At 36.1% G+C, this 23443-nt stretch overlaps 1 non-coding gene across 1 annotated transcript; it reads left to right on the top strand.

Moving 5' to 3' along the window:
• The first annotated feature begins 20 nt into the window (after nucleotides 1-20).
• TRNAV-UAC (transfer RNA valine (anticodon UAC)) lies at nucleotides 21-90 on the top strand. Its single transcript has one exon. It is a non-coding gene; the product is annotated as a tRNA-Val (tRNA).
• The last annotated feature ends 23353 nt before the right edge of the window (nucleotides 91-23443 follow it).

Raw genomic sequence — 23443 nt, 5'->3', positions numbered from 1 at the left:
AATGCAAGTTTGGGGTCAGAGGAATAGTGTAGTGGTTATCACATCTGCTTTACATGCTGAAGGTCCTGGGTTCAAGCCCCAGTGGAACCAGCAATGGGAAATCTGTGGGAGGTTGGACTAAATGATCTCCAGAGGACCCTTCCAACCTTACTGACTCTGTGATTCTTGCCCTTTTTGAAGACTTGAGTGACATTGGCTTTCTTCCAGTCCTCAGACACCTCTCCAGTTCTCCATGACCTTTCAAAGATGATGGACAGTAGCCTAGCAATAACATCTGCCAGCTCTCTCAACACTGATGGGTGCATCCCATCAAGGCCCATGTATTTGTGGGTGTCAAGTTTGCCTAAATCATCTCTAACCCAATCCTCCTCAATCAAGTCTTCCTTTCTCCAGACTTTGTCTCTTGCCTCCAGGCTCTGGGTTTCCTGAGGACCAGCCATAGCAGTAAAGACTGAAGCAAAGGTGGCATTCAGTAACTCTACCTTCTTTGTATCCTTTGGCACCAGGGCACCCACCCCATTCAGCAATGGGCCCATACTTTCCCTAGTCTTCCCTTTCCTACTGATGTATTTGAAGAAGTTCTGCCTCTTGTCCTTGACATCCCTTGTCATATTTAATTCCAAATCAGCCTTAACCTTTCTCATCCCTGCATACTCTGACAACGTTCCTACATTCCCTCAAGTGGCCTTTCCCTTTTTCCACATTCTGTATACTTTCTTCTTCTGTTTGAGTTTTGCCAGGAGCTCCTTGCTCATCCGTGCAGGTCTCCTGTCCCCTTTGCTGGACTTCTTACTCATAGGGATGCACTGATCTTGAGCTTGGAAGAAGTGACGATTGAAGATTAAACACCTCTTTTGGACCCCGCTTCCTTCTTGGGCCCTAACCCATGGGATTCCTCCAAGCAGGTCCTTGAAGAGGCTAAAGTCCACTCTCCTGAAGTCCAAGGTTGCAATCATATTTATTGCCTTGCTTCTTCCTCGCAGGATCCTGAACTCCACCATCTCATGGTCACTGCAGCTAAGGCTGCCCCCCAACCTTTACATCTCCAATCAGTCTTTCTTTGTTTGTTAGTACATAATCCAGCAGCGCACCTCTCCTTGTTGGCTCTTCTTGTGACTACGTACGTCAAAAAGTTATCATCAGTGCTCTGCAGAAGCATCCTGGATTGTTTGTGCTTAGCTGTGTTGTCCTTCCAGCAGGTATAAGGGTGGCTGAAGTCCTCCATGAGATCCATGGCCTGTGACTGTGAGGCTACTTCCAGCTGTTTGCAGAAGGCCTCATTGACTTCCTCTTCCTGATCAGGTGGCCTGTAGTAAACACCCACAACAGTGTCACCCATGTTAGCCTGTCCTATATGTTAAATATTAATTGACCTTTTTCTTTTTTCCCCTATATTCCAATCTCTAGTTTTTAATTCAAAAAAAAAAAAAAAAAAAAAAAAAAAAAGCAAAATACTGAAGACTATGGCAAAAAGAATTCTGTCTGTGCAGGGCCATCAGGTATTTCTCCAACTTCTCTGTCAGTTAATAGAGAAGACTTTCCCATGGTAATAGATCTGTATATTCTGCATCCTTTTACTTAATAAATTCCTTATTGTCTTTTAAAATTTTCCTTGGTAGTTGTAACTTATGTGCCTTAGTCTCTCTGATTTTCTGCCTCTATGCTTGCATTATTCTCTTTATACTCACACTTATCAATGTACCTTTGTTTGCATTTTTGTACCACTCCTTTTTTGACTTTTAAGATCCTGAAAGAGCTCCTGATGCCTTATTGGGCTCTATTATATATCTTGACTTTCATCCTCATAAGAACATTTTGCTGTTGAACCTTTTAACATTACCCTCCTGTAGAAAAGAGCAACTTTTCATTTTCCCTTGTGAGTTCCTTCCTATGGGATCATAAACTCCTCTTCTCCTTTTTTCCCTTTCTTTACTTGCTGTTTCAGGACTACTTGAATCTAAAATGCCTTTTATCCTTAGAGTCTGGCTACTAAAGGCATTTGTTGCAAAAGCAGTTACAAATGTGATCACTAATTTCATTTTAATTGTCAAACCAGGGTGACTAGAGGCTGAGGGAAACTTGAGCCCAAAAGGGCTCATGTCACTCAAAATCAAATTAAGTATCTAGAAGGGGAGAAGCTCTCACACACAAACGAACCCCAAAACGAATTGGTATATAAGAGATGAATTGATCATTACTGTGGTCAGATACAGCTAGTTCTGTGCTTTGCTGATAACCTGAGGGGTGGCAGAATGGTGTATTGTCTGTCAGAAAGAGGGCAGAAAACAATTGCTTATTCCAGAGTCTGTCAATATCTGTGTATTTAGGTATAAGTATTATTTAATCATAATAACACCAGTGTTGCTACTGGCTGTGATACAGCATTATTTCATACGGGTGTGTGTGAGCTGCATATGGGATCAGATGCCAGCATCTCTAACGGTAGTAAACATTGAGATGTATTTTCAGAGGTGCATAGCAACAGGACAATAGGAAATAGGCACAAACTGAAACATAGAAAGTTCCACCTGAATATAACAAAAAAACTTTCCTGTGAGGATGACAGAACACTGGAATAGGTTGCTCAGAGAGGTTGTGAAGTCTGCTAAAATCTGCCTGGATGTGATCCTGTCCAACATGCTCTAGATGACCCTGCTTGAGCAGAGGTGTTGGACTAGATCTCCAGAGGTCCCTTCCAACCTCAACTGTTCTGTGAGGCTGTGATTCTGTGTAGCTGCCCCTGTAAAATGCAGAGCAAGCTATCTTATATGTACTATGGAGTACAGCTGTGTGCAAGTTCAATTACTACTGAGTTGTTGACTACTCATACCTTATTTTGTTTCCCTGTTGCTTTTTTACACAGTCAAACCCTCAGGTCTAGTGCAGCCTAGAAGACAGTTGTGTTATAAAGTACCCAGTTAGCTATCTTAAGTGGATAGCATGACTTCCAAGGTTGCTTACTACCTACTGGAGATGAACATGCGTACTTTAAAGTCATATTACTGGCCATTCTGTAACATGGTATTATTCCAAGTACTGACAATACCACTAACAGGGATTTAAAGGTGTTAACATTTTCTAATTCAATCTAAATCTAACTGATATTTTAGCATGCAGCATGTATTTGTTTTGATATCCTTCTTCCAAGGCAGTCAATTACAGTGTATAAAATACAATAGTGCATAGATATTAAATGCTTAGAAGTTTTTCTCCATATTTGAGATGAGAAAGGAGATTAAATGTACACTTTACACTTCAAAATTTATTCATGATTAAATAGCACTCCATAATAATGTTCTTGCTAAATGTATAATGATCCAGAGCCAAAGCTGGTTGGTATGCCCTGATCAGAGCATTACCTGTGTGCAGAGTCACAGAAGAGGTAGAAGATGTCATCTTAGGTCCAATAGCCTAATTTTTAGATCAAGTAACCAGAAAGCAGGAGGTCTGCTTTGTGGCCCTCCATAATGCAAGGGAATTCAAAATCGTATCTCCCAATTTTTTATTCGTGACTTTATAGAAGTTCTTATGCCACCAAGTGAAATCCTCTCTACCACCCTTTTTCCTTTCTTTTCTCTCCCCCCTGCCACATGGTCTTGCATTCATGCCTTTTTGTCCACTCTGTCACTTGTCAGACCCTTCACTGAAATAACTCAACTGACTACAATGGCAAAAGCAACCAACAGATCAAATAAATCCCCTCTCCTTTTTCTGGGGTAATTTCTACCATTTCAGTGAATTAAAACAGGTTATAGAGAAGTCTAATTAGCATCAGAGGCAAGTGGTATAACCACAGTAGTAAGGAGCAGAATCTCCTCTTCTTTTGGTGCCAATGAGCCTTCATATTAGCTAAACCCATCTCATGCTGCTGTATTCTGAACTTGTGTCTGTGTCCCCAGGCTAAAGGTTAGACTGTACTGTGCAGGCGCCTGAGGAAGTTACCCTCTGCTCTCTTTGCTGAAAGTGTCTGTAGCCAGGAATATGAGTTTTGAGGTCAGAATAGAATCAGCAAGCGAGAAAGCGAATCAGCTTGCAATTTAATGCTGTTCAAAACAGGTCATTTTTTTTTGCTGTCTCATTGCTGCTCATACAAGCAAAAAGAAAAATATAAGCTGTCTTCCTCTTACAATTCACAAAATTCTGCATATTTTTCTTCCTGACCAGTAAAATATCCATTTCATTTCTTTACACAAGATCTTAAGTGATAACAAAGGTATAACAGATTACTAGTGACAAAAGTAGGTGGTTTAGGGCAATGTAGTGATATCTCTGATCTTTTTTTTCCATTCTTGTTTCCAAAATAGAAATGTTTATAGAAGAGAATCCATGCAACTAAACCATACTGTATTCTCAGAGGTAGACTTTTCCCATGTAGTCTACCTTTAGTCTGAAGAGCTTGGTTAAATGATCCCTTTTAGATAACAGTCATCATCACTTTTCACCTGAAAAAACAAGTCTAAATGTAAAATGAAAGGCTACTTACAGATATGGAGAATGCTATTTCAAATGTGATCAGCCTAATACGTGTTCTAGTAAGTGCTTCCTGTGTTCATCACAATTTTGCAATTAAACTAAAGGAAAACATTCATTTTATGCTGACATTGCACTGATGATAGGACCATCCCCACTATATGCATGTTTAACTCATCCACTACTGCATTACTTAATTAGGAAAAAGGAAATGAAGTAAAGTCTTATTCTCCCTGGGTGATCAATTAGACTTCCCTACTCTCTTCTCCCTCTACTCCTCATTATTAAGATCAAAATGAAATTACATGGACTAGTTCCTATTTCCCATCTGGAACTAGAGAGCTGTGTTACAAGAAAATATTAAGCTAAATGAAAAATCTAAATTAAGAAATAAATCCATAACACTATAATAACTATCTGGTTTAAACTGTACATTTCAAGGGAAATATTTATAAGCACATTTAAATACTAATGAGTTGATAATCAAACAGCAGGAGGACTGTAGATTGCAGTGATGAATCTGTTATAATGCTGTTTTTTTCTAATTATTCAGCAGAACAGTCACCTGCCCTCATTAGTAAAAGTTTATTTCATTCGTTACATTTTAAACTCACATTCTATGAAGATTAATTATAAAGTTAATTGCAAAGGCAGTTAATAATTAATAAGTCTGATCCTTATCTCCTATATATGTAATTAGGAAAAGTATGATTGTATTTCATTTCATAACAGCTCAAGAAGTATCTTGTGTCTAATACATCCATCCAGTATCTTTTAGTCATATGAGAAAATGACTTCCAGATATGTAAGAAGTTGCCTGGGAACAGGTCTTCTTTTATTTTGAATGGCACTTTTGGAGCAGAGATTGGAAGGCCTGAAAAAGAAGCCTGACTTGAGAGACCTTCTCTGATCTAGATTCCCATGTTGCTATTACTGTGATTCTGTTCAGTGTGGATGTGGCTTCCACAAGGCAGCATGTTTTACAGCACTGTCAGTATACACAGTTGCGCACAGCTGCACTTTTTGTGTTGAATTCAAGTTAAGTAGTTTCTTCTTCGACCCAGCCAAACAAGCCTTGGTGAGAAACACAAATAAACTGAGTTTATTTTGCTGTCAGTAACACAAGAAAGAGCTGTGATATCTGACTCCACAGAGGAGTGCTTTCCCTTTGGAAATGTGCCAGTACAGTCATATTGAAAAAAGGATCCTCAGGCACATCTGGTCTTAGTTTGCTTTCTGTAGGTGCTACGCATACCTTAACAGTGGTCCTCCTACTCAACTCCCCCCAAAACTTCTAAAATTTTCAGCTACACTCACATGGATTGAGTGGCTCTCTTTGCTGAGGGACTACAGGTAGCAAACACCTGTTCCAAGTGTCCTAAGAGCAAGTACTCTTAGGACCTGTGTCCTTCAGCTTAGGTTTGATGGGATAGTTCAGTCACTTTAGTACTTTGAGGGTGTTTTGTTGACTCACTTATAAAATAGCTTAAATTAAAAAAAAAAAAAAAAAAAAAAAAGACTAAAAGAAGGGAAAAGGCAGAGAAGTCCAGAAAAGGAAAATACGCCAACAAAGTACTACAATGACAAGGCAAGATGAGAGCTTTAAAGCATGTTAATATGCCACTAGTACCATCAAGAAAGATAAAAGGAAGCCAAAAAGGAAAAAAAAAATCTCAGAGAATTTAATATCAGATATTTTGTTTTTCTAACATATGTCAGACTCCAATGATATGTGTTTCTTTATGACAGCAGTAATGACTTAGAGACATTTGTACGCCTGAGCGTAACACTTTCGCTGGGTAAAGCAAAACTACCTTTATAGAATGTGTAAATATTTTAATAGCAGCAAATCAAGACATCTAAGGTACTGACCTTGCTGCTTATTATGCTGCATTCAGAGCACCACAATTTTCTCCCTGCTGTGCTACCATTTTCCTGTATCTATTCCCTTCTGGTAGAAACAAATGACAACCACTTGTTTCTTAAGTCACTTGAAACATTATTCAAGTAGCTTATAATAATATAATCCACAAGCTTAGTATCTTAAAACAGACTAATTTTGAAATGGCATTGCTTACCTTTGAGCTTTTGACTCAGCTTGCTCCTGTCAGAAAATCCCAATCTAGATTCCTGTTTCTATTTTTTACAGTAAGTTCAGTATGCCTGAAAAGTGCTGAGAATGTGTGATAAAAGTGCCGAGCCTGACACATTAACTTCAATGTTAAAAAGAGTCCTGCTTTATTTTGTGTGCTCTTGTTATCCCAGAAAACGAACTACTGAGAAAAAATACAGAGCAATCTTTTCACATGTCTCAGTTCTTGAATGCTGGGTGCTACATAAGAAGATTTAGATTCATTTTGCCAGTTTTGTTTTGAGGCAAAACAACAAACTACTAAGGTGAGATAAAAGCAAACAGATCAACACTGAGACTGAGCAAATTACTTTACCATGAACTACCTCCTCTAGGTCTGCTTTTAAATTTGCATTTTTTCTTTGGATCTCTGCTCTTACTTCCACACAAACCTCCACTGCTGGTAACAAAAAGCTGAAATGCTAATAACCATCAGTACTAACAACTGTTAGAAATACTAACAGTCGCCTGCAACTGACAGCTTTTTAACTGCCAATATTACTCGCACCTTCACTGAAACGTAGTAAAGCCTCATCTGCACTCTTGTTACCACCATTTCATATTTTAAATGGAAAGGATCGGCATAGATGTGTCCTGGGGTGAGAAAGCACCTTACAGTCTGCGCTTATAAAATAAGGATATGTGCATTTGATAGTAACGTTTGTTAATTTATTTGAACTACAGCCTTCCAAACAACTCCCACGCTAGGGAGAGGGAGGTTGGGGTTTTTTCAGCCTATTGTTTCCACTAAAACAGAGAAAGTGGAATTCACTTTGTCTATGCAAAAAGTGTTTCAAGACTGTTTGAATTTTGATTCTGCCCCTCAGAATGACTGCAACCTTTCCTATCATGATGCTATCTGGAAAATGTGTAAGTACAGTATGCATTCAGCTATGAATGGAAATATTGTTTAGCAAAGGATTCATGACAGTAACCTGTGGAACAGCCTGAAATTCTCCTTCTAACAGTAACTCATTGATAACTAATTTGGGGGAGCAGCTTTGCAACCAGCAGTATATGAACACACTGGTAATTTAATACAGAATATATTTTAATCATCTGCTTTACAAAATGTCATAGGGGACAGCAGTAGAGCTTTTCATAAAGTCAATATATATAGCAGCTGCTTCCCACTTCATCTACTATTGCTGTCACTCTGTCAAGAAGGAAATTAAATTGATTTGACATGATTTGTTCTTGACAAATCCACATTGGCTAAGTACTATTGCTTCATTCAAATGCCCAGAAACTGGTTGCATATAATTTATCTCAGTATCTTCCCAAGAATCAAGTAGGACTGGTTTGTAATTCTTTATGTTACCCCTTCCCCTTGCCTTTTTTAAAGGTAAGTATCACAGTTGTCTTTCTCCTATCCTTATTCTTTCTTTGAAGGTTTCTTGAAAATAATTGCTGAGATTCAGAGTGCTGATTTGAATATAGGCAAGTTATATCTATATTCTTTCAAGCCTATTCTTTTCATTTTTTGACCTGTTCTTTTAACCATTACTTAGAATTATACTTTGTTCAGGCAGTGGTCATAAATAAGGTATGACTGTCTTCCTATGAAGAGAGAAGTAAAAGAGACAGCTCAACACTTTAGCTCTCTCCACTTCCTCCATCAGTTCTTTTCCCCCTGTTTCATCACTGATTTATATTTTCCTTTCATTGCCCCTCACCATACACTTTGAGTTTATACAACTTACATTTTTTCAGTGCCCAGCATACTGAAACTCACTTTGTACCTTAGTCCTCTTGATTTATTATTACATCCTCATGTTACTCCTTTATATTCATATGCCACTCTAGTTGTACTGCTTTAATAACAGCACAGTTCAAGTACACCATCTTTCTTGAGAGGATTCAGTTACATCATTCTAAATCAATGTATTCTATTTTTGTGTTGAAGCATACGCTTTAGCAGTAGAAGCTACTGTATGCTGGCATAGCAGCATCCTCATTAGAAGTTGTAAGGCAGTAGCAAGGCTACAGTCAGACAGCTTTTCCCAGAACTCGTACACTGGTGTGCCCCTAGCAGTGTCTCACCTCTGTGCCTCAGCTCTGCCTGCAGGTTTGCTTAAGTAGTCTTTATTAGCCCAGTTCTCTTTGCCTGAGACAAGTTAGGAAACACAGAGAGTACCTCATCCAGATTGAGGTAACAAATTGGGAGAGGCTATTAGGCAGTAATCATCTTTAACAACACTACTCTTTGTACACACAATGTGTGTCTACACCCAAATACCTGTAGGAAAATATACTCCTAGTTAAACTTTACAGGAGTATAAAATCTAGGTGTAAGCAAGATCTACAAATTCCTGTGATGAAAGGTGCTCCTCAAATTACTTCAGGCAAGTACAGTATTTGTTCTCCTTTCCCTTTTCTGCAGCAATTGTCCTTAGCCTAAAGATTATCATATCTCTTCAATGCTAGTTAGATGGTTTAAACTGTTAAGGACTTTCATTTTGCCATTGAGTATAATTAGAATAAAATTATAATAAAAATCGTAACAATCATAATGAAAAATGATGCCTTTTTCAAACATGATCTGGTAGGATCTGGTGAGTTAAGCATATGATTGCAGATGGAAGTGTGAAGGCATGCCAGCCTCCAAACCAGCCCTGGCAACACAGCAAGACACATGCTATGAAGCCTATATTCCCAAACTTGTCTTAGGTTGCAGGTGCCAAGTGTCTACAACACCATTTTGTTTGGATTCTTTTTATTTTATAAAAGCAATATGCCTTGCGCTTGTTGGTTTCTCCTGAGACTACACTTAATACTAGTCAAGCGCGAAGAAGGATGTAAATTTCTGCTATCAAATAAAAGGGTTGAGTTCTTCATTGTGAAGCTGGAAACTCAGCTACAAACACAAGTCTATTTAAGCAATAAGACATCAGCTTAAGCAGACCTAAATCAAACTTGAATTTTAGCTACAACTGATGTATCTTAAGAAGTGAAATCCAGTGGGCTAGCTAAGCAGTGTTTTACCATGTATCACTTTTTTTTCAAGATGGTCGAATTGCGCTTGGGCATTAACTCTGTGTCTAGTAGATGCTTCACTAAGGCTCACTGTTTTTTCCTAAAAAGTCAATTTCCCCTTATCACAAAAAGGAGTTAAATCTCATTAAACTTATTTCATTAAATTCTCACTCATACAGTGAGAAACAAATGTGAGATTAGATATTTGAGAGAGCATATATTTCATTGAATGAAAATGTTTTCTATTTTTTCTGCTTTGCTAAAATGTGTTTTGGAAATTCATGATCTAGGAATTTGCCAGCAGTTCTTGAGCTTATTTTTCAGTTAGCACATTCTGTCATTAACTTTAGCACCTAGAAAATCCTATTTTAAGACTATTATAAAAGTAGTTTAGCAATTTGTAAAAGAAATATAATTTGTCTTTCTCTATAACATTTGTCTTAAAAAATAAAAACTGCAAATGAGCAATCCTCATCTAATATTTTCTAAATTCTGCAAAACATAGTAAGATCTTTCTAACTAAGAAATATGGAAATAACTAGGTTATTGGATATGCCTAGCCAAACACACATGTCAAGGATGACAAACTGAAATATTGCTTGAGATTCTGAAATTCTTTTGATAGGTGTGGAAAAATGTTTCAAAATATCTTACACACAATCTTCAAAATCAGGTGGTACTTATCCATAGCGTATTTTAATGTATCATGCAATATATGAGCTAGACAATCAACTTGAAGCAAAAATTCACTTTCATTTTACATTACCTTGTAACAGGGTAGTGCCTCGCAAAGTTAACATTAGCACTGCCATCTGCAAATGATCACTCATTATCAACAATCAGACCACTTGGTCGCAGACCCCTTTTCTAGTCTCAGTTTTCCTAAAGCATTTTCATTTCTGTCTTGAAAATAATAGAACCGACATGGCAGTATTTCTCTTTCAGCAACCCAAGCAGCAAACAGCCACTGGAATCAATTTTTTGTTTCCATAGTTCAAATCATCAGTAATCACATACAAAAATATGTTCTTTTTAGCCACATCTCTAATTGTTTTCTCAACTGAAAGAGGAACTAATATACTGTTGGCAATACTTAAATGTATTTTAATTCTGCCAAGATGTAGCATTTCACCTTTGAAAAGATCACTACTTTATTTGCTGTCACAATCAGATGACATTTATGAATAACTGTGGAGATTACTGTGGTACACTCCTCTCCACAACAGATTTCTTTCTGAATATCACATTTCCTACCAAACAATTATCTAGTCTACAACAAGACTTGATCACGTACATCATCTTCCTCCACCTTGCAAAAAACTTGACTGTTTCACTCCCTTTATTCACACGACAAATGAAGGAAATAAGATAAAAATGGTTGCTGCCGTCATCTTGTTTCTTCTTTGCCCCTTTTTGTCCAATAGCAGATAACTTTGGTACCCAGAGCTCCTGACTTACATCAATAAGGAATCAAAGGTGTCTGTGTTTGAATTCGAGCACTGATAAATTAATTGTAAATGCAGACCCAACTCCATTGCAGCCTGCCCTCTTGTATTCCTTCTTTACCTTATTTTTCTAGCCTTCCTACAAGTCACTAATATTTTCAAGGCTACCAAATACTTTACAAATAATATACTATGAGAAGTATTCACTGTACATACATTTGATTAACTCTTAGTTTGCCTCTTCTATTTCCCCTAGAGACCAATAATAAAGATGATAGGCCTTTAGAGGCCCCTCTCTAAACTTCCTTATTCTCCCTACAAGCTTCCATCAGTTTAGGCCTCCTGCTGTCACACCAGGTGTGATAGATTCCATTTACAATTACTATTATTAAACTTTATTTATGTTATTGATCAACCATTGCACAAATCTGCTGCCTAGGTCACTGACTTGAACAGAGACCTCTCATGTAGGACTGCTTTCAAGGGTACTATTGCCATCTGCCAATCCTTTATGAGTTGCACAGATGTCTGACAGCTGCATTTCCTGAATTATGAAGGTGATTATGGATACCTTAAAATCTTGTGCTATGAACAATATATATAAATAAAAAATACAGATGCTGGCTATGCTAGTGCAATTTCTCGTTGTGCGATCTCAAAGCACCTAATGAACTTCATTCACTGGTGGTCTTGAACTATCATAGTTATGTAGATAATTCATTGTTTATACTTGTTCTTTTTATTTTTAAGTTAACATTGGGGTTGTTGTGCAGAAAAATTAAAAACAGACTATTTTGTAGATACAACCAAGCCAAAACAAGAATATCCATTACTTTAAAATTCTTTGGGAAAAATTCAGATGTCATCTCTGTGACTGATGAAAGAGCCAGTCATGCAGAAAGGTCTAATTCTATAGCACTACAGCCCTGAAAAATCTGAGAGTGCAGCAGCATTGCAGCTAGAGGAGTCCTGCTGAGCAACTAAACACTGCAGAATGAGTGCTGAGACGCTCTGTAGGACAGAAGCTCATATACAACTCTGCTGGTTTTCTGAAGCAAAGGAGCAGAATCAGCAGTCTGTGATGAAACTTACCATCTCCCTGTAACTTAGAAAGCTATCCCAGCAATATTTGAACTCATCAAAACTCAGACTTTATACTTGGAATAGACCTTTTGAGAAGGAGTCTATTTTATCTGAACACTATGTATTTTCTGATCATAAGTACAGAGAGCTATTTCAGCGATATCAAACCTTTCTGTAGTTAAACAGTTCTCTTTCAAGCTTGATTTTTCATGTGTGAAATATTTTTGGATCAGATAAGCCTTAGAAAGACCTTAAGGTCTCATTTACAATCACAGTGAAGAAAAAAAATGTGTTTTCCTTTGAGGGGCTAGAAAGCTCTGAAAAGCATAGGTTCTGTTACACTGAGTTTAAAAAAATGGAACGATATCTTATGACTGCCTCTTCATAACATCAGGGTGTGCTAAAGTAAAAATATTATCAAGCTCCTCTGCATACAAGTTTAAACCTTTGTTTGATATGTCTTCTCTCTTAGTGACTAATTGACTGATATTCAGGAATTTACTATCCCTACTTGGAGAGTTTAACTCCTTAATTCAAAACACCTCTGTTATTTTTCAGAGCTAAATATTCCAGCTTTAAATGTGGCTCTTAGCTCAAAGGTACACAATTTTCATTGTGTATATGTCTTGATCTGAACAGTATTTGGACAGATAATAACCAGGAATATTTATGCAGTCGGATATCAGAGGTTGGGATCTATGCTGTGTGTTTACACCCCAGTGGAACTGTAATCCTGTTTGCCTCTGCACATAACTTCCTTTTGTAAAGAAGTGTCATTGAAGTTGTCATAGGGTAAATGAGATTTAAAATTTAAGCTACTTACTTTGTTCATCCTTTAGATCTTCAGAACTGAATGTGCACTGCTGAGATTCCAAAACTGCTTGGGAATCAAAGACTGATGACAGTGTCACAAGAAGATCAAGAAAGATTGTGTCCTCTGAAAAATATTAACACACAGAATTATGCTTAAAAAGTGGGTAGCCTTACTGACCTCATATTCTAGTACTTTATATTACCTATTGAATAGCCTTTCATTTCAAAAGACTGTTACTTGTCTATATCGAATATAGTCTCATTTCAACCTCATTTGGAATAACCACAGTCATATCATCTCAAAACAGACTTGCCACGATTGTCATCTGCACGCAACTCAATGAATCCAAAGTAAGGTTGATTATTACTATGGGATTTCTAGACTGGATCACTTTGCAGAATTGTGATTGTTCTTCCCTCATCTATTTCTAGACTGAAATTTTATCTTTAAATAATTCAGTGCAGTGCAGAATCAGTATTACATGTTTCTGTTTATACAGTTCACTGTAAATAGTAGCTCATAATAGCTCTTGGGACTGGTACGTTTTACTCCCTGCCTATATTGAATTATAATTGACCTAGTTGCTATTTGCAAGTCATGATGACATAGTAATGTTTGGCTCTCAACAGTTAGCTGGGTGGACTGTTGTTAAAACAGGGCATAGATATTCATGCAGGCAACTAGTTCCTGCTACTTTGTTTTCCTAACAGAAAAAGAAAGATGAAGGTCATCTTCCTTAGAACAGCTATTGGTACAAAATGATCAGTTACAAATTTGATCTGTACAAAACCTAGTAATTTAATAGTCCATTTATTCTGAAAGACAGTTATACATTTATTGACTCTGGTTGTTACTGGAAAAAGATTGCATAATGTACCTAATTTCTTATGTATCAGCAACCTCTTTGGAAGACTTTTTCATGAACATCTGTATTTATTTTGTAAATAAAGAGTACTAATCAGGCAACATTAACTACATATAGGTGTAGATGGGTTTCTAGGAATAGGAAGAGAGTCTCAGAGAATCAGTGGGGAAATATCTATGCATTTATTAGCTGAAGGCATTGCTCATTTTTTTTCCATAAAAAAAATAATACAGACACAACAACTTTTATTGCTTCTGTAGTGTCAGAGATACAGACCCTCAGCCAACCCACAAGTTCCAGTGTTATATGCACAGCAGTTACAAATAGTAAGACTAGGGGCAAAATTTGTTGTTGATCATGTGACCTCCATGGCCTATTTTGCTTTTGATTTTTACATCTGTGTTTTCTGAGTAGACTATATGCTTTCCTTCCTTTATACTTTTACATTCAGGTGTAAGTGGGGACCTGTAAACAAGGAATTCTTAGAAGTCTTGTAACATGCATGACTTATATTCCCTCTTTAACTTCTGCCAGGTCATTTAACATCTTTTCTTGATTTATTCCTTGGTAAAATAAGTGTTACTATTTTACCAAATGATGTGATACAATGATAAAAGATTAATATAATAATTTCCATTCTTTATGTCATCAGCTTCTTCAGGAGCTCTATGGCAGATGTTTTACTTAGTAAATTGTTTGTTTCAAATAGCAACAAATTTGTAGCAGAATGAATGTAAACAAAAATTCTTCAAAACTGTTGACAAAATCAAATGATCCATAAAAGTATCTCACATCAGCATGCTTTATGTTGTTAGGTAATACTATACTATGGTACTGCCAGTTCAGAGAATTCCAAACTGCAGACCCAAAATCCATAACACTGGCTTTAAAATACAACATTTAAAAAAACATTAATTGATTTTTTTACATTTTCCTTTTTTACACTTCAGAGCACATTCAGAAACAGGCTTCAACAAAGTCAGGGAAGTGGTCGATAATTTCTATGAGAGCAAAATCCAAAGAGGAATAAAAGGTCCAGTAAACTAGCAGTTAAAAGAGATAACATTAAAAACAGTAGTGAATTATTCCAAAAAGGAAGAAAAATAGCAAGTATACTACAAGACTATCAGAAGCTTCTTAATGCTCTGAAAATCAAAGAGGAGTCACACAAAATTGACAATACATTGCTAGGGAAGAGTATAAGGTAATTGCTGGAGTATGTAAGGACAAATTAGAAATTAGAAATAGTCAATGGCTCTTCCACCCTGCTATCAAAAAAATATTCTGACACAATTCCTCATAAACATAAAATTTAATAATAAGTCAACAAGTCAGTAGGAATGCATCTTTCAGAAGCAGAAAGGAACGGGCTAAAGAACGTTTAGATACAAATTTTAAAACATTTTAAAAATGTAAGCAATTGAAATCAATGGGGCTTCATGAAGATCACACAGAATCACAGAATGCTTGAGGCCAAAGCAACACTAAAGCAACATTTCTCCAGTGAATTTTTGACTATCACATCTGACCAATTTTTTTTTTTAAGAAATAAATCATTTAAAAAGAAGCATTCTACTTTCTAGAGATGATAAGGAGTAGAGATTGAGTAATGACTCAAAAAGCTTCAGATGTCAACATACTGAAAATACATCCACTGTAATGTGCTCAAAGCAGTCTCAAATTCCTCATCCAAGCAGCCCACAAAATTAAAAAGTTTGGATAATGTTTTGACAAAGGCTGTCTCCCAGACAACTTTTCCTCAATAGTGACTAAATAAAATACATGCCACATCAGTAGTATTTTCACTTACCTGTGACAATTTTTTCCACAAAATCTTATTTTAATATTGTAATTTGAGGGTATATCAAGCCGTACTACAAGGTATTTAACAGGAACAGTAGGAAGTAATTTTTCAAACTACAGATGTTAAACTGTAGAATTTGTTGATGCAGGATGATATGGACATCAAAAACATAAATATTCAAAGATCAGTCAAACAAATGTGTGAAAGAAAAATCTATTTAGGGCTTCTGAGCACTGATACGCAGTTATAAGACTCATTAAGTCCTACAAATCACAATTGTTTACTAGGAGAAATATATTTGTATACTTCCTTCAGTCTTAGAAATTAGTCTGTGGTTGCATTTTTAAAGCATAATAAAGTCTCAAATTTTGCATTCATTTAGTGCTCCAGTTATGAGCAATCAAATCAAATGAAAAATATTCTTTTCTAGTCTGGCACAGACAAGCGGTAGTCAGATTTGATACATAATTCATGCCTTTTGAGCCAGCCTTCAAACTCTCAGTATTTTAATACAGAGATAGAATTTTCATTTTTTTAAAGACACTGTCTCCACAGACACAGTAAATTCCAAAATGCATTGCCAAAAAATCATAAAGACTTATTACTTAATATCATGAATTTTGTTTGAAGTCACTTATGCAGAGCAAAGAACTATTTGGCAAAGCAGTTAGACACATTAATACTATAATATATGCAACACATTAACAGAGCAACATGGGACAGCATGAAGCGAATACAGCTATAAAATCTGAATATCTAATAACGAGAGAACTGTCAATCAATACTAGCCTATGGGGAGAAATCATTTTTATTCAGGGTAAAAAACACAACAGGGATCAGAATTTGTGATTAATAGACAGGACCCCAAAACACAGAGTCCTTAAGACAGAGATTAAAAAAAAAAAAAAAAAAAAAAAAAGACAAGACAAGCAGGTAAAATTTAAAATACTTGTTTTTAAAGAAGTTTTGGGGTTCTTTTTTAAGTTAATCAGACATCTGTGTATTAGCTGAAAAGTATGCAACTTTGCAGCACTCAGCATATAGTGTTAGGATGCTATTTGGAACCTTGAATTCCCTTAAGGGAGCTGAGATATTATTTAATTCTACATTCATCATACAATTTCCAATCAACCGACTTTAGCCACCTAGTTGTAATTTTTGCTCCCTCTGGCATTACTATTACTACATTAACCTCAAAATTGCACTGTTCGTGGCTAGGTGACTGTTTGGTCAAACAGGTAAAAAGAGCTTATATTTGTTGCCAAACATCATGCAGATGTATTCTCTGTTGCCTACTGGTTAGTACTCTTAGCTCATTCTCTCAAGACTGTCTGTGCTTTATGATAAAGATTCACTCAGTATAAAACAGATATAGTCCCCAAAAGAGGTTCAGACTAGATGATCACAGTGATCCCTTCTGGCCACTCAGGCTATTAACTTATACATCTGGATCCAAGTGTTAAATATTTTTCTAGGAGCAATGCTCACACAGGCAAAGATTGGAATCTCCAACCTCTGCCAATGCTGCAAGTAAACAACCTCAGGGTTCTTCAGCTGAAAATCTTTCTTTGCTGTGATCACTCCAGATGGCTATGAAATATGACTAGATATTGGTCATAACACTTTTGGCTACTAATAAGTGCAATTTTGGTTTAGAATTGGTTTTTAATCAAAAACATTTTAAGTGCCCCTATGCCATAAATAAGCCAGATTCATTCCTGACCCATTCATCCTATTAACACTCCCCTCCCTGACAGAGGGAGGCAAAACATTGCTGTAAGCAAGGTATGTATTGAATCTCTTAGCCTTGAAACAAAATTTTAATTGATTTTTCTCAAGTTTTCCTTAGCTACTCATTTTTGATTTGAAACTACAGGAATATATGATAATGTTTTAAACAAGCGAACAGTGAGCACTATAACAACAATCCCTGTATCAAACTTGTCTTCTGTATTTCTGAAGTACACATGGAAGAAAATATTTCTATCACGATTTCTAAAAACGGATCTCAGCACCCCATGAAAAGGAAACAGATCTGTTACCTTTAGAATACGTAGGACAGCAAAGTGCCCTTGCTGTCACCCTGGAGCCACCTCTATCGAAGGCAAAACTCTCAGATGGATGTAGCTCACAAGGGGTGAATTAAAAGTCATGAAGCTCTTGTCACCCTCTCCTCTCATTCACTTACTGAATAGAACAGTTTCCCTCATAATGAGATCTGGTTGTCTCCTATTTTACTTTCTTTTTCTCACGTAAAATAGCCAGGTTAGCCCTATTTTTAGAGGCTGCAATATATTAATGATACAGAAGGGCAATACAGTGACTGTTTCAATATTTAGAGACCGACAGAAAAAAATGTAAGACAACAAAATGCTGCTTGGGTGTCTTTTTTTGTAAGGATAGAAGTTTCTCTACTTTTATTTCTCTACCCTTTTCCCTGTTTTTTCCCTTTCCTCAGTCCATCCTTCCTCCTTTTCATTTACCTAATCTCCTCCTTATTGTTTTTCCCATTGAAAATAATACTCAAACATGTTTTTCCCCATCAACTTGATTAAGAGGATATACCAAAAAAACCCCACACTTCCTTTGGGAAATGACTAATCACAAAGAATGGATTTTCACTAATACACTAACACAACCAAACAGCGGGAAAAAAAGCCTCTCCCTCCAAGTGACTCTATTCAGACTGCTCACATCACAGATCTGGCTCTGAGAGGGGTTCAGCCCCTGTGCTGCTGCTCTACTTGTGAGAAGTATGGGTGTGAGAGGAGATGTTCACTGGAAAGAGATAGGGTCCTTTTTCTTCAACAATCCTCCACACAGGTCTGCTGATCTGGGTCACTGCAGAGGAGGAAGTAGGCTGCCCCTTCAGAAGGATGCAATGAATGAGCCTTGGTAAAGAAGAAAGCAGAAGAAGAACCAGGACTGAGATACTCCCATGCCACTTATTTGGCTGCTAATCCCTTCAGACTCCTTTAGTCAAAGTCAAGAAACAGGGCTACTTCAGAGGGTGACTCTAAGTACCTAATTTTGCAAAGTAGGTGTGTAGAACGAGTGGGTTTGAATACATTCGTTACAATTCTTTTCCAATGCTGCTTCTCTGGAAGAGGGAGGCTACAGAAAAATACTGTCTCATCTGTGACTAAACCAGAAGATTTCATCTGCCACAAAGCCAGCTGATGTATTCCATGCCAGTTTCTTTCATATCTTTTCCATTCCCATCTCCTTTCTAAGGAAAGGTAGCCATACTGTATTTACTTGACAGCACCAAGGGATAAAGAGATTCCTTAGATGCAGTAACACTGCAAAATGTTATTTAGGAAGTATCCAAGATAAAGATCTTATTTCCATGTTCAATCTTCATCCTATTGATGCAAGGAGAGACCAGCACCAATTTCTATATAATATGCCCTTACTGCAGTAGTATAGTGATACTAGTTAGAATGCTTTCTCTTAATATTTAAAAGTGATGCCTAGTTGTATATTCAGTGCTCATTAGAGCATTCAACACATTAGGAGATGCTCAGAAATTGGAAAATGCAAGGGGCAATGCATAAAAGCATATTTTCTCTGTAAAATATATACACAGAGAGAATGTACTTACTTTAAGAACTCAGCTATGACAAAAGAGATCATTCTTTCAGAATTATCTGGAAGGAGTGGCAATGTAGACTAAGCAGGAGGTATGTACATAAGGAAAAGCTCTGAGGGTATATGCATGTATATACAAGCTGTATTTACACAGCAGTCAACAACATCCCAGAAAGTATACCTAGACTAATTTTCTCAGAAACAACTAAGTCCCCTGAGGCAATGTACTGGAAAATAAGACTGAAACAACCAACATGATGATCATGGAAAATTAAAATATCATTTCACTTTGTTAGAAAAAAGCAACCTACTTTTTAGAAGAAATGTCATATACCTAGCCTTCTCTCCATTTTTCACACATTGTGTTGCCCTAACCCCACTGGTACACAACAACAGAGAGTAGTTGATACAGTAACTGGAGTATGGTAGAAACAATTTTCTTTTTGTGAGTCTTCTTGGCTTAAATCAGCACCCCGATGTGTGCATAAAACCCATCTTGTCTCATAACCTCCAGCTTGAACTCTCTGAGACTAGTGCTCATCCTTTCGATACATTAAATTCAGCGTAATATCTATTAGATAGAATGTGGATGAAGTGGCTTGTGAGTCATTTGACAATCATCTAATTCCAGTCTAAAAGCTTAAAAGAGACCAGTAGAAATGTGACAGTTGTCATTTTCACTCTGTTTCACATTCTGTAACAGCAGCAGTTACAGCACAAAGGCACCTAGAGATGGCTATTATAGAAGAGAAATAGGGAATACATACAAACATAACTGTTGGAGCCTTTTCTTTCCATTTAACATAAAACATACAGAAAAGAAGGAAAAATATGATACTAATTAGCCTGGTACTTTTCAACAATTATTTTGGAATAACAACAAAAGAGTTAATTTTACATAAATTCTTAGATTCGAGACAGACAGACAAAAATTGTAACAATTCCTAAGTGAAAATAAGCCTTAACTTTTTACATGTCAACTCAATCTTTTTTATTAGCTTTGTTATCATTAACATTTGTATCTTGTAAGGGAAGATTTTTAGAATTTCTGGTTTATACTGATAAAGTGCAACCAAAAAGGTTCCAACAGTATATACATATGTTATAAGCAGATACTTTTCTTACATTTGTTATAAGTAGATACTTTTCTTTAAAAGTATTACTAGTACACAGCAACACAGTTGGGAAAAAGTGTTAAGGACAGAAATATATGAGGGCTAATCATTTTTTAGGGCATGAGTCTGATTCCATCCTGATTCATGTTTGGTTTAAGCACATGGTTTCATTGTTGGTGTTTTTACCATTCCTATATAATTATTCCAGATTAAAATGTGTTTTTATTTTTTAACTGAAGTAATTATTTCAGTTTAACCCTAATATGGAAGCAAATATAGCCCTACTATTCTTTTTTTTAACCTTCATATCAACAAAGCAGCTGTCACATACTAACAGGTTTGTAGCATTTTCAGCAACAGCAGAAAAGTAAAAGCAATGGTGTTAATGTGTTTTTCTGCTAAGACTCTCTCAGGAGTTATTCTATGAAAGTTGATAGAAAAAGCAAGAAAATCTACTGAAACCAGACTGAAGAGCCATTCCAGCTTACTTCTGCATGGCTCTAATTTTTCTCTAACTCCAGTGACATCAGCTGAACTGAACATTCTATATTGTTAAATTAAAAATGTGGAAACACGACCAATAAACACCAATTGCTTACTGACAAAAAGTCTCCCAAAATAACTATCAACTCTAGAAATTAAGGTACAACGCCAGGACATAAGTAGTGGAGAGGAGCAATTGAGCAAGTGTTTTTCAGAAGCATGGATTTGTGTATTTGGAAATAGAGATGCACATTACATTTCTAACCTGTGGTCATAATGATTACCTACACAAGAAATTATGTTGACAATCATGCTAGCACTCTAGTAAAACTGTGTATCAGACAGAAGTCTACATGTTACCCTAGCTCTGAAGTAAAGAGATGTGTGTTACTAGTCTATAAAAAGTAGAGTAAGTTAGTATCGTAAAGAGAGAAAAAAAACCCTCTTGAATGGAAAAACTAACAAAAAGCAAAGGCAAAAACAAGAAATGTAATCATATGTGCAAGCCTGAAGTTAGAAATTTCCAGACATACCTGAGCCAGAGTCAAGTAAAGCTACTGATATCTCATTGTCATTCATTTTCTGAAGGAAACACGGAGACAGGTTCCATTTAACTTTTTTTTTCTTACACCTGCAAGAAAAGGCAATATTAGATTAGAAAACAGCATAGTGTGTAAGATCTTGTGACCAAATACACAGAAATACACTACATTTTTCAAAACAGTAGGAGCTGATGAAGGATCTGTATATTGCATGTTTTAGCAGATAGGAGAAGCCTAACTTACTTCCAAACAGTGGTTCATTTTTGAGAAAGATAACATTTTTGATATAATATGAAAAATTAGCTGTACCATAACATTTGAAAATTATTCTTTTTGTTTAATAAATGTTCATTTATTGATCACAAACGGCTTTATAAGGTGTTAGGTGGTAAGATTTCATTTGAAAATGTGTATTTATTTTACACAGCCTATCTGTTCCTCCTTCCCTCCCTTACACAATACTATATGATACAACAGCCCCTCAGCAGAAGCATGTGTCCTTTTATAGACTTAAAAACACAAGTACCTCTTTCAGTGCTTGATCCACTCAGTGTACTCTGGCTATCTTTGCATTAAGTTTGCCTTGAAGAAATATATCAAATATGCAATTGAGAGAGGTGGAAGCACTCATTTATAAATACTTTCCTTACTTTTCATACGTGCAAATTCTCCTCATTTGTAACACTTCGTGAACTCAGGCACTGCTGGATTTTTATTATCAGTTACAAAATACAAAAATACCATGTATTTCATCCAGAATATGAATACAATTTTTTCCTTCCCATTCCCCTCCCCACCAAAGTAGATAAGAATGAACTGTTTAAACCAAAGAAAGATTTGCACACACTGAACTCTCTAAGAAGGCATGACTGCTCCTCCTAGGCAGGTACCTGGTATGAGAAGATAGGAATGCTTTCACTGTTTGTCTTCTGTGTTTGATCTTTTAAATATTATTGTTTGCATAGGAAAGTTTATATATATTTGGCATCCTCAGCAAACTTGACAAAAATTTTCAAGATCAGATCTCAGAAGAACCTAGAGAAATGAAATATATTGATTCTTTCATCCAAGTTTCTCATCAATAATCCATCAGATCTAATCATAAAAATGCTTATATAAACCCATAATTTTACACAGAATTGTTATTTCAATTAAATGAATTTAAGTAAATGCTCAAACATTTCTATGATTGAGGCCTATTAATTTCTTGCAGTACTATCAAGTATATATCAAGATACATCAAGAATGTATCAAGTACATACTTGATGGCTGAATTATGGAAAATCTGTTCACCTCTCTTTCTTGAATCTCTGTTTACTCAACTATAATATCAGATAAGCATGGTAAACAACCAGAGAAAATCAGAAAGACATTAGGGAATAACTGGGAGGAGAGAAGGTTATGGTGGAGGCTTTGTAGTAATATAAATGTATTTGTATGCAGGAACTACTTTAAGTCTATGCTTTTTTTAGTCAAGGTGTAAGAAATCACTGTAAGTATTTCATCTTTAACATGATGAAAATGTGTATGTGTTTCAAATACTGTTATTTTATGGACCTACCTGATTTGCAAAAAGTAAACTTGGAGACAAACCTTTTCAGGGTCTCAAAAGAAGGTCTTCACTCAGTCCTACTTCTAATTATTTATTATTACTTGTTAGTATTACTAACTCTTTCTTCTTTGCTTTACTTCTGTCTTGAGAATTCATTTATGGAAATTTAGGCCGCTTTTTAATGAAGCAGCACATTATATGACATTTTGAATAATGTATGGTAATACATTAATTTCAGAAACTGGCAGAATTCCTAAGATAATCATATTAAGCTTGATTGAATACTGTTTCCACAGATCACATATATTATGAGAATTCAGAAAGTATTCACATCATTAGATGTGAATTTCTAGATTGCTAGATGCAAACATTTTTCATAGCTGTTAAATAAAGCACCAGATTAGGTTTCACCTTATCAGAACTAGTTATTTGTTCATTCTTCAGACAGGTAACACTACTAATCTGTATATTATAGTTATTTATTTTAATGTCATATAGCTGCTACATAGATACAGGTAAGAAGAACGAGTAAAACTGGTCCCCTATACTGTTCTGTCCTTCCTTATTTTCTC

Source organism: Rhea pennata, chromosome Z, assembly GCF_028389875.1.
Source record: "Rhea pennata isolate bPtePen1 chromosome Z, bPtePen1.pri, whole genome shotgun sequence".
Lineage (NCBI taxonomy): Eukaryota > Metazoa > Chordata > Aves > Rheiformes > Rheidae > Rhea > Rhea pennata.
This window is presented reverse-complemented; position numbering and strand designations above follow the sequence as displayed.